General features: G+C 65.3%; 1 protein-coding gene and 1 pseudogene across 3 annotated transcripts in view; both read left to right on the top strand.

The window, feature by feature from the left end:
• The window catches only part of LOC106869635 (uncharacterized), a 272331-nt gene that overhangs the window by 30935 nt on the left and 228896 nt on the right, over nucleotides 1–12500 (top strand). The gene's annotated exons all lie outside the window — the stretch shown is intronic.
• LOC149131379 (small subunit ribosomal RNA) overlaps nucleotides 11249–12500 on the top strand; it is a 2774-nt pseudogene continuing 1522 nt past the window's right edge.

A 12500-nucleotide genomic window follows, 5' to 3' on the forward strand; every position in this document is an offset into this window, starting at 1 on the left:
GCGCTGCGATACGAGCCACGCGGCCGCTACCGTACCCGTGACGGGGCCCGATTCCCGATTCGCGAGTTTGCGGGTCGGGGCCCGGCGGAATAGTCAGGCTCTAGGTGACCCTCATACCCCAAGGGGGTCCAGACTACTATGTAGGGTAGTCGTCGATCGGACGGTCGTACCCTATGACCCGCACCCCGAACCGCAGCCGATTGAAAGGCAGACGGTCGGCCGGCGGCCGGCCGGCCGGGCGCCGCCGCGTACCCGCAGAGCCGATCGAAAGAGGCCGAATTGAGAGCGACGCCTCGGCGGCGGACTGCCGCCGCCGAACCGCCGGCACCGCGATGGAAAGGCCGACGTGTCGGCTGCGATACGAGCCACGCGGCCGGTACCGTACCCGTGAGTTTGCGATCGAAAGCGCTGTCGGCCGGGAGTGTGTGCGGCCTAGCCGGCGGCGGACTAGGCGGACGAGAAGGAAGCGATTGGGAGCGAGCAAAAAGAATGCGGACGCTTCGGCGGCGGACTGCCGCAGGCGAGATGGAAAGGCCGACGTGTCGGCTGCGATACGGGCCGCCAAGGCGGACGAGAAGGAAGAAGGAAGAAGATGAAGAAGCCGAAGCAGCAAGCAAGCAAGCAAGCCGAGCGAGTCGTGGCGGCAGCGAGAAGGAAGCGATTGTGAGCGAGCAAAGAGAATGCGGACGCCTCGGCGGCGGACGGCCGCAGCCGAACCGCCGGTGCGATGGAAAGGCCTACGTATCGGCTGCCTTACGAGCCACGCGGCCGGTAGCGTACCCGTAAGTTGGCGATCGAAAGCGCTGTCGGCCGGGAGTGTGTGCGGCCTAGCCGGCGGACTAGGCGGACGAGAAGGAAGCGATTGGGAGCGAGCAAAAAGAATGCGGACGCTTCGGCGGCGGACTGCCGCCGGCGAGATGGAAAGGCCGACGTGTCGGCTGCGATACGGGCCGCCAAGGCCGCCAAGGCGGACGAGAAGGAAGAAGATGAAGAAGCCGAAGCTGCAGGCCGAGCGAGTCGTGGCGGCAGCGTGAAGGAAGCGATTGTGAGCGAGCAAAGAGAATGCGGACGCCTCGGCGGCGGACGGCCGCAGCCGAACCGCCGGTGCGATGGAAAGGCCTACGTATCGGCTGCCTTACGAGCCACGCGGCCGGTAGCGTACCCGTAAGTTGGCGATCGAAAGCGCTGTCGACCGGGAGTGTGTGTGTCTGTGTGTGTGTGTTACACGGCGGCCAAGGCGGACGAGAAAGAAGAAGAAGAAGAGGAAGAAGCAGCAGCAAGCGGCAGCGAGAGGGAAGCGACTGGCAGCGAGTAAAGAGAATGCGGACGCCTCGGCGGCGGACGGCCGCCGGCTAGATGGAAAAGGCCGACGTGTCGGCGCTGCGATACGAGCCACGCGGCCGCTAGCGTACCCGTTTCGGGGTCCGAGTTCCCGAGTTCGCGAGTTTGCGGCTCGGGGTGCGGTGGGATAGTCACCCTCTAGGTGACCCTCATACCCCAAGGGGGTCCAGACTACTATGTAGGGTAGTCGTCGATCGGACGGTCGTACCCTATGACCCGCACCCCGAACCGCAGCCGATTGAAAGGCAGACGGTCGGCCGGCGGCCGGCCGGCCGGGCGCCGCCGCGTACCCGCAGAGCCGATCGAAAGAGGCCGAATTGAGAGCGACGCCTCGGCGGCGGACTGCCGCCGCCGAACCGCCGGCACCGCGATGGAAAGGCCGACGTGTCGGCTGCGATACGAGCCACGCGGCCGGTACCGTACCCGTGAGTTTGCGATCGAAAGCGCTGTCGGCCGGGAGTGTGTGCGGCCTAGCCGGCGGACTAGGCGGACGAGAAGGAAGCGATTGGGAGCGAGCAAAAAGAATGCGGACGCTTCGGCGGCGGACTGCCGCCGGCGAGATGGAAAGGCCGACGTGTCGGCTGCGATACGGGCCGCCAAGGCCGCCAAGGCGGACGAGAAGGAAGAAGATGAAGAAGCCGAAGCAGCAGGCCGAGCGAGTCGTGGCGGCAGCGTGAAGGAAGCGATTGTGAGCGAGCAAAGAGAATGCGGACGCCTCGGCGGCGGACGGCCGCAGCCGAACCGCCGGTGCGATGGAAAGGCCTACGTATCGGCTGCCTTACGAGCCACGCGGCCGGTAGCGTACCCGTAAGTTGGCGATCGAAAGCGCTGTCGACCGGGAGTGTGTGTGTCTGTGTGTGTGTGTTACACGGCGGCCAAGGCGGACGAGAAAGAAGAAGAAGAAGAGGAAGAGGCAGCAGCAAGCGGCAGCGAGAGGGAAGCGACTGGCAGCGAGTAAAGAGAATGCGGACGCCTCGGCGGCGGACGGCCGCCGGCTAGATGGAAAAGGCCGACGTGTCGGCGCTGCGATACGAGCCACGCGGCCGCTAGCGTACCCGTTTCGGGGTCCGAGTTCCCGAGTTCGCGAGTTTGCGGCTCGGGGTGCGGTGGGATAGTCACCCTCTAGGTGACCCTCATACCCCAAGGGGGTCCAGACTACTATGTAGGGTAGTCGTCGATCGGACGGTCGTACCCTATGACCCGCACCCCGAACCGCAGCCGATTGAAAGGCAGACGGTCGGCCGGCGGCCGGCCGGCCGGGCGCCGCCGCGTACCCGCAGAGCCGATCGAAAGAGGCCGAATTGAGAGCGACGCCTCGGCGGCGGACTGCCGCCGCCGAACCGCCGGCACCGCGATGGAAAGGCCGACGTGTCGGCTGCGATACGAGCCACGCGGCCGGTACCGTACCCGTGAGTTTGCGATCGAAAGCGCTGTCGGCCGGGAGTGTGTGCGGCCTAGCCGGCGGACTAGGCGGACGAGAAGGAAGCGATTGGGAGCGAGCAAAAAGAATGCGGACGCTTCGGCGGCGGACTGCCGCCGGCGAGATGGAAAGGCCGACGTGTCGGCTGCGATACGGGCCGCCAAGGCGGACGAGAAGAAGGAAGAAGATGAAGAAGCCGAAGCAGCAGGCCGAGCGAGTCGTGGCGGCAGCGTGAAGGAAGCGATTGTGAGCGAGCAAAGAGAATGCGGACGCCTCGGCGGCGGACGGCCGCAGCCGAACCGCCGGTGCGATGGAAAGGCCTACGTATCGGCTGCCTTACGAGCCACGCGGCCGGTAGCGTACCCGTAAGTTGGCGATCGAAAGCGCTGTCGGCCGGGAGTGTGTGCGGCCTAGCCGGCGGACTAGGCGGACGAGAAGGAAGCGATTGGGAGCGAGCAAAAAGAATGCGGACGCTTCGGCGGCGGACTGCCGCCGGCGAGATGGAAAGGCCGACGTGTCGGCTGCGATACGGGCCGCCAAGGCCGCCAAGGCGGACGAGAAGGAAGAAGATGAAGAAGCCGAAGCTGCAGGCCGAGCGAGTCGTGGCGGCAGCGTGAAGGAAGCGATTGTGAGCGAGCAAAGAGAATGCGGACGCCTCGGCGGCGGACGGCCGCAGCCGAACCGCCGGTGCGATGGAAAGGCCTACGTATCGGCTGCCTTACGAGCCACGCGGCCGGTAGCGTACCCGTAAGTTGGCGATCGAAAGCGCTGTCGACCGGGAGTGTGTGTGTCTGTGTGTGTGTGTTACACGGCGGCCAAGGCGGACGAGAAAGAAGAAGAAGAAGAGGAAGAAGCAGCAGCAAGCGGCAGCGAGAGGGAAGCGACTGGCAGCGAGTAAAGAGAATGCGGACGCCTCGGCGGCGGACGGCCGCCGGCTAGATGGAAAAGGCCGACGTGTCGGCGCTGCGATACGAGCCACGCGGCCGCTAGCGTACCCGTTTCGGGGTCCGAGTTCCCGAGTTCGCGAGTTTGCGGCTCGGGGTGCGGTGGGATAGTCACCCTCTAGGTGACCCTCATACCCCAAGGGGGTCCAGACTACTATGTAGGGTAGTCGTCGATCGGACGGTCGTACCCTATGACCCGCACCCCGAACCGCAGCCGATTGAAAGGCAGACGGTCGGCCGGCGGCCGGCCGGCCGGGCGCCGCCGCGTACCCGCAGAGCCGATCGAAAGAGGCCGAATTGAGAGCGACGCCTCGGCGGCGGACTGCCGCCGCCGAACCGCCGGCACCGCGATGGAAAGGCCGACGTGTCGGCTGCGATACGAGCCACGCGGCCGGTACCGTACCCGTGAGTTTGCGATCGAAAGCGCTGTCGGCCGGGAGTGTGTGCGGCCTAGCCGGCGGACTAGGCGGACGAGAAGGAAGCGATTGGGAGCGAGCAAAAAGAATGCGGACGCTTCGGCGGCGGACTGCCGCCGGCGAGATGGAAAGGCCGACGTGTCGGCTGCGATACGGGCCGCCAAGGCCGCCAAGGCGGACGAGAAGGAAGAAGATGAAGAAGCCGAAGCAGCAGGCCGAGCGAGTCGTGGCGGCAGCGTGAAGGAAGCGATTGTGAGCGAGCAAAGAGAATGCGGACGCCTCGGCGGCGGACGGCCGCAGCCGAACCGCCGGTGCGATGGAAAGGCCTACGTATCGGCTGCCTTACGAGCCACGCGGCCGGTAGCGTACCCGTAAGTTGGCGATCGAAAGCGCTGTCGACCGGGAGTGTGTGTGTCTGTGTGTGTGTGTTACACGGCGGCCAAGGCGGACGAGAAAGAAGAAGAAGAAGAGGAAGAGGCAGCAGCAAGCGGCAGCGAGAGGGAAGCGACTGGCAGCGAGTAAAGAGAATGCGGACGCCTCGGCGGCGGACGGCCGCCGGCTAGATGGAAAAGGCCGACGTGTCGGCGCTGCGATACGAGCCACGCGGCCGCTAGCGTACCCGTTTCGGGGTCCGAGTTCCCGAGTTCGCGAGTTTGCGGCTCGGGGTGCGGTGGGATAGTCACCCTCTAGGTGACCCTCATACCCCAAGGGGGTCCAGACTACTATGTAGGGTAGTCGTCGATCGGACGGTCGTACCCTATGACCCGCACCCCGAACCGCAGCCGATTGAAAGGCAGACGGTCGGCCGGCGGCCGGCCGGCCGGGCGCCGCCGCGTACCCGCAGAGCCGATCGAAAGAGGCCGAATTGAGAGCGACGCCTCGGCGGCGGACTGCCGCCGCCGAACCGCCGGCACCGCGATGGAAAGGCCGACGTGTCGGCTGCGATACGAGCCACGCGGCCGGTACCGTACCCGTGAGTTTGCGATCGAAAGCGCTGTCGGCCGGGAGTGTGTGCGGCCTAGCCGGCGGACTAGGCGGACGAGAAGGAAGCGATTGGGAGCGAGCAAAAAGAATGCGGACGCTTCGGCGGCGGACTGCCGCCGGCGAGATGGAAAGGCCGACGTGTCGGCTGCGATACGGGCCGCCAAGGCGGACGAGAAGAAGGAAGAAGATGAAGAAGCCGAAGCAGCAGGCCGAGCGAGTCGTGGCGGCAGCGTGAAGGAAGCGATTGTGAGCGAGCAAAGAGAATGCGGACGCCTCGGCGGCGGACGGCCGCAGCCGAACCGCCGGTCCGATGGAAAGGCCTACGTATCGGCTGCCTTACGAGCCACGCGGCCGGTAGCGTACCCGTAATTTGGCGATCGAAAGCGCTGTCGACCGGGAGTGTGTGTGTCTGTGCGTGTGTGTTACACGGCGGCCAAGGCGGACGAGAAAGAAGAAGAAGAAGAGGAAGAAGCAGCAGCAAGCGGCAGCGAGAGGGAAGCGACTGGCAGCGAGTAAAGAGAATGCGGACGCCTCGGCGGCGGACGGCCGCCGGCTAGATGGAAAAGGCCGACGTGTCGGCGCTGCGATACGAGCCACGCGGCCGCTAGCGTACCCGTTTCGGGGTCCGAGTTCCCGAGTTCGCGAGTTTGCGGCTCGGGGTGCGGTGGGATAGTCACCCTCTAGGTGACCCTCATACCCCAAGGGGGTCCAGACTACTATGTAGGGTAGTCGTCGATCGGACGGTCGTACCCTATGACCCGCACCCCGAACCGCAGCCGATTGAAAGGCAGACGGTCGGCCGGCGGCCGGCCGGCCGGGCGCCGCCGCGTACCCGCAGAGCCGATCGAAAGAGGCCGAATTGAGAGCGACGCCTCGGCGGCGGACTGCCGCCGCCGAACCGCCGGCACCGCGATGGAAAGGCCGACGTGTCGGCTGCGATACGAGCCACGCGGCCGGTACCGTACCCGTGAGTTTGCGATCGAAAGCGCTGTCGGCCGGGAGTGTGTGCGGCCTAGCCGGCGGACTAGGCGGACGAGAAGGAAGCGATTGGGAGCGAGCAAAAAGAATGCGGACGCTTCGGCGGCGGACTGCCGCCGGTGAGATGGAAAGGCCGACGTGTCGGCTGCGATACGGGCCGCCAAGGCGGACGAGAAGGAAGAAGATGAAGAAGCCGAAGCAGCAGGCCGAGCGAGTCGTGGCGGCAGCGTTAAGGAAGCGATTGTGAGCGAGCAAAGAGAATGCGGACGCCTCGGCGGCGGACGGCCGCCGCCGAACCGCCGGTTCGATTGAAATGCCGACGTGTCGGCTGCGATACGAGCCACGCGGCCGGTACCGTACCCGTGAGTTTGCGATCGAAAGCGCTGTCGGCCGGGAGTGTGTGTGTCTGTGTGTGTTACACGGCGGCCTAGGCGGACGAGAAAGAAGAAGCAGGCCGAGCGAGTCGTGGCGGCGGCAGCAGCGGCGGAAGTAGCAGCGAGAAGGAAGCGATTGGGAGCGAGCAAAGAGAATGCGTACGCCTCGGCGGCGGACTGCCGCCGCCGAACCGCCGCGGCTCGATGGAAAGGCCGATGTGTCGGCTGCGATACGAACCACGCGGCCGCTAGCGTACCCGTTTCGGGGTCCGAGTTCCCGAGTTCGCGAGTTTGCGGCTCGGGGTGCGGTGGGATAGTCAGCCTCTAGGTGACCCTCATACCCCAAGGGGGTCCAGACTACTATGTAGGGTAGTCGTTGATCGGATGGGTTCGCCGACTGGAAGGAATGTTTTAGCCTCTCATTAATTCCGACGGTCGGACCCGCCTAACCCGCCGCACGATTGCTTTTACACGGCCGGCGTGTCCTCGATTCTTCCGCCGACCACCTCCTCGCCTAGTAGTGAGCTACCTCGCCTTCGCTGACGACGTCGTTCCGCGCCCCGCGCCGCGTCAGATTAGCTCGCTCGCCACGCCGACAGCCGCCTGCCCGCCTGTTCGTGCTGTCACCATCGACCGATCGGTATCCTCCTCTTCCTCGCCTACGCCAAGCACTCCGACCGGAAGGGATATCCTCGCCTCTCCTTTCTACTGACGGTCGGACCCGCTTAACCCGCCGCTCGATTGATTCTACACGGCCGGCGCGTCCACGATTCTTCCGCCGACCACCCGCCCGCCGCCTCGTAACGAGCCCCTCGCCCTCGCTGACGCCGTCGTTCCGCGCCCCGCGCCGCGTCAGATTCGCTCGTTCGCCCGCCGACAGCCGCCTGCCCGCCTGTTCGTGCTGTCACCATCGACCGATCGGTATCCTCCTCCTCTTCCTCGCCTACGCCAAGCACTCCGACCGGAAGGGATATCCTCGCCTCTCCTTTCTGCTGACGGTCGGACCCGCTTAACCCGCCGCTCGATTGATTCTACACGGCCGGCGCGTGCACGATTCTTCCGCCGACCACCCGCCCGCCGCCTCGTAACGAGCCCCTCGCCCTCGCTGACGCCGTCGTTCCGCGCCCCGCGCCGCGTCAGATTCGCTCGTTCGCCCGCCGACAGCCGCCTGCCCGCCTGTTCGTGCTGTCACCATCGACCGATCGGTATCCTCCTCCTCCTCTTCCTCGCCTACGCCAAGCACTCCGACCGGAAGGGATATCCTCGCCTCTCCTTTCTGCTGACGGTCGGACCCACTTAACCCGCCGCTCGATTGATTCTACACGGCCCTCTAACAGTGCAGCCTCAGCCGAGCAACGAGCAACGAGCAAGTAGAAGCGGCGGCGTCATCAGCGGTGAACGAAGCCCGCAAATCGTTTCCGCTGTCGTTATGCTTCCTTCTCGTTCTCTCTCTGGCAGCTGCCGACCGCGCAGTTTTCACCCAGCCTGCGTCCGCCCGAATACAGTGCGCTAGGCCGACGGTGCTGCACGCTTTGCGGCTCCACGAACATCAATATCTCTCTCGTCTTCCTTCCTGGCGTCGGCCGGCCAACATCGCCGTCGTCGTCGTCGCCTCCTCCTCGCCTTTCCGGCGCCATCCAGCCGGTTTCGTAAGCCGCGGCCGGGCCCCCTCGCAATAGTCGGCCCTCTAACAGTGCAGCCTCAGCCTCAGCCGAGCAACGAGCAACAAGCAACGAGCAAGTAGAAGCGGTGAACGAGGCCTGCAAATCGTTTCCGCTGTCGTTGTGCTTCCTTCTCGTTCTCTCTCTGGCAGCTGCCGACCGCGCAGTTTTCACCCAGCCTGCGTCCGCCCGAATACAGTGCGCTAGGCCGACGGTGCTGCACGCTTTGCGGCTCCACGAACATCAATATCTCTCTCGTCTTCCTTCCTGGCGTCGGCCGGCCAACATCGCCGTCGTCGTCGCCTCCTCCTCGCCTTTCCGGCGCCATCCAGCCGGTTTCGTAAGCCGCGGCCGGGCCCCCTCGCAATCGTCGGCCCTCTAACAGTGCAGCCTCAGCCGAGCAACGAGCAACGAGCAAGTAGAAGCGGCGGCGTCATCAGCGGTGAACGAAGCCCGCAAATCGTTTCCGCTGTCGTTATGCTTCCTTCTCGTTCTCTCTCTGGCAGCTGCCGACCGCGCAGTTTTCAACCAGCCTGCGTCCGCCCGAATACAGTGCGCCGCGTCAGATTCGCTCGCTCGCTCGCTCGCTCGCTCGCCCCGCCGACAGCCGCCTGCCCGCCTGTTCGTGCTGTCACCATCGACCGATCGGTATCCTCCTCCTCCTCTTCCTCGCCTACGCCAAGCACTCCGACCGGAAGGGATATCCTCGCCTCTCCTTTCTGCTGACGGTCGGACCCACTTAACCCGCCGCTCGATTGATTCTACACGGCCGGCGCGTCCACGATTCTTCCGCCGACCACCCGCCCGCCGCCTCGTAACGAGCCCCTCGCCCTCGCTGACGCCGTCGTTCCGCGCCCCGCGCCGCGTCAGATTCGCTCGTTCGCCCGCCGACAGCCGCCTGCCCGCCTGTTCGTGCTGTCACCATCGACCGATCGGTATCCTCCTCCTCTTCCTCGCCTACGCCAAGCACTCCGACCGGAAGGGATATCCTCGCCTCTCCTTTCTGCTGACGGTCGGACCCGCTTAACCCGCCGCTCGATTGATTCTACACGGCCGGCGCGTGCACGATTCTTCCGCCGACCACCCGCCCGCCGCCTCGTAACGAGCCCCTCGCCCTCGCTGACGCCGTCGTTCCGCGCCCCGCGCCGCGTCAGATTCGCTCGTTCGCCCGCCGACAGCCGCCTGCCCGCCTGTTCGTGCTGTCACCATCGACCGATCGGTATCCTCCTCCTCCTCTTCCTCGCCTACGCCAAGCACTCCGACCGGAAGGGATATCCTCGCCTCTCCTTTCTGCTGACGGTCGGACCCACTTAACCCGCCGCTCGATTGATTCTACACGGCCCTCTAACAGTGCAGCCTCAGCCGAGCAACGAGCAACGAGCAAGTAGAAGCGGCGGCGTCATCAGCGGTGAACGAAGCCCGCAAATCGTTTCCGCTGTCGTTATGCTTCCTTCTCGTTCTCTCTCTGGCAGCTGCCGACCGCGCAGTTTTCACCCAGCCTGCGTCCGCCCGAATACAGTGCGCTAGGCCGACGGTGCTGCACGCTTTGCGGCTCCACGAACATCAATATCTCTCTCGTCTTCCTTCCTGGCGTCGGCCGGCCAACATCGCCGTCGTCGTCGTCGCCTCCTCCTCGCCTTTCCGGCGCCATCCAGCCGGTTTCGTAAGCCGCGGCCGGGCCCCCTCGCAATAGTCGGCCCTCTAACAGTGCAGCCTCAGCCTCAGCCGAGCAACGAGCAACAAGCAACGAGCAAGTAGAAGCGGTGAACGAGGCCTGCAAATCGTTTCCGCTGTCGTTGTGCTTCCTTCTCGTTCTCTCTCTGGCAGCTGCCGACCGCGCAGTTTTCACCCAGCCTGCGTCCGCCCGAATACAGTGCGCTAGGCCGACGGTGCTGCACGCTTTGCGGCTCCACGAACATCAATATCTCTCTCGTCTTCCTTCCTGGCGTCGGCCGGCCAACATCGCCGTCGTCGTCGCCTCCTCCTCGCCTTTCCGGCGCCATCCAGCCGGTTTCGTAAGCCGCGGCCGGGCCCCCTCGCAATCGTCGGCCCTCTAACAGTGCAGCCTCAGCCGAGCAACGAGCAACGAGCAAGTAGAAGCGGCGGCGTCATCAGCGGTGAACGAAGCCCGCAAATCGTTTCCGCTGTCGTTATGCTTCCTTCTCGTTCTCTCTCTGGCAGCTGCCGACCGCGCAGTTTTCAACCAGCCTGCGTCCGCCCGAATACAGTGCGCCGCGTCAGATTCGCTCGCTCGCTCGCTCGCTCGCTCGCCCCGCCGACAGCCGCCTGCCCGCCTGTTCGTGCTGTCACCATCGACCGATCGGTATCCTCCTCCTCCTCGCCGACCCGCGGCCTCGTCGACGTCGTCTTCGAGGACCCGGTCAGGTTACGCCGCTGACCTCGTGTCGCGTCGCCGCCGGCGCGGCGGACGGGCTAGTTGTCGCTTCCCGATCCGCCACAGGCGACGCGACGTCACCGAAAGAGAGCGGTGCTGTGTGTTCGTCCCGCTAGACCGGGACGGATCAACAACCGTGGCTACAACTCCGGGTTTCGCGGCGGTGGTGCCCCCCCCCGCAATCTCCTCGCGCTCGCCCATCCCGGCATCGTCGTTGCTTTGGCTCGTTCGGCGGCTGCCGACAACGCCGTTTTCGTCATCGCACACACGCTTCTCGTTGACCGCAGCCCGTGCTGTCGCAATCGTTTCGGCTCGCTCGCTTCCCCGCTCGTCGTCCTTCTCGCGTGGCGGCGGCGGCGGCGGCAGCAGCAGCCAGAAACCGCCTCGCTTCTTCAACCCGCACCGGCGCCCGTCCTACCGCAGCGGCCCGGTGTGCGGCAGTCGGATCGCAAACCGTTTCTACTCGGCGAACTCTTTTTCTTCCGTCTGGCGCGCTTTTCCGCTGCTACAGCAGAGCGGCGGATTAGGACGCGTAACGTACGTACGTACGAACGAACGGCTACCTCCTCCTCCTCCTCCTCCTCCTCTTCGCTTTCGTTTGCTCTCCGCGCGGCGGCGGCGGCGATGGCAGCAGCGGGACTTCCGCCTCGACATCCGCCTCGACTTCCGCTCTCAGCCGACCGACGCGACGGTGACGCTACGCTACTACAGCGACGACGACGACGACGACGACGATACCTGGTTGATCCTGCCAGTAGTCATATGCTTGTCTCAAAGCTTAAGCCATGCAAGTGTAAGTTCATGCCGTAAACGAATGGTGAAACCGCGAATGGCTCAGGAACCGGACCTAATCCTCGGGACCGTATTCCTCACCGCGAGGAGAGTGGATAACTGTGGCAATTCTAGAGCTAATACATGCAACCGAAGCCGCGATCGCAGGTCGCACCCGGGCGTCGGGCCGAAAAACGGCTTCCGGCAGCAGCAGCGGTCTTCGTCGCCGCAGCGCCTCCGCGTGCTCGGCGTCGTCCCAGCCGCTGCCGGTTGTCGCCGGCGCCCGCTCGGCCGGGTTGGTTCCGGGACTGCTCGCCAGTTCCCGCCGCCGCCGGTCGCGACGATACGGTCGGCCTTCCGCATTGGTCGCGGCGCAAATATTAGACTGAGACCGACGCGTACGGGCCGTCGCAGCAGCCGCCGTCGCCGTGTTTCGCACGCGCGCGGGTCTAGGCGTGCGTCGGCTTCACGCCCCTTCGATTTTGGTGACTCTGGATAACTGTCAGTACGATCGCACGGGCTAGTATCGACGGGTCCCCCGCGAGTCCGCCCTATCAACTGTCGACGGCCCGGTAAGTGCCGACCGTGGTGGCAACGGGTAACGGGGAATCAGGGTTCGATTCCGGAGAGGGAGCATGCGAAACAGCTACCACATCCAAGGAAGGCAGCAGGCGCGCAAATTACCCACTCCCGGCACGGGGAGGTAGTGACGAAAAATAACGACGCGGGACTCTGTCGAGGCCCCGCGATCGGAATGAGTACACTTCAAATCCGTTAACGAGGATCGACCGGAGGGCAAGTCTGGTGCCAGCAGCCGCGGTAATTCCAGCTCCGGTAGCGTATATTAAAATTGTTGCGTTTGAAAAGCTCGTAGTCGGAATTCGGGTCTCGAAAACGTGCCCCAGCACGTTCGGAGCGACGGCGCCGTCGCGGGCGTGCCTCGCGCGCGTCCGCTTCGGTCGTCCGTTCGCACTCCCGGCCCTATTCGCCGGTGCGTGAGCGGTCGGGCCGCGGAGCTCTGCGCGCATCGTCGCTGCGACGGTCTCTCCGGTAGCCCGTCACCCGCCTCCGTAGCTTCCGCTTCCGTCCTCTCGGTCGGTCGGTCGGTCGGTCGGCATCGGCACGCGATCGTTCGGCCTCGCCGCCGTCGTCGCTGCTGCCGCCGCCGTCTCCTCCGTCGCTTGCGGCGGTACGCGGTGTTCGGGGGAAACAAACG

Source organism: Octopus bimaculoides, chromosome 22 (assembly GCF_046866305.1).
Source record: "Octopus bimaculoides isolate indiv1 chromosome 22, ASM4686630v1, whole genome shotgun sequence".
Lineage (NCBI taxonomy): Eukaryota > Metazoa > Mollusca > Cephalopoda > Octopoda > Octopodidae > Octopus > Octopus bimaculoides.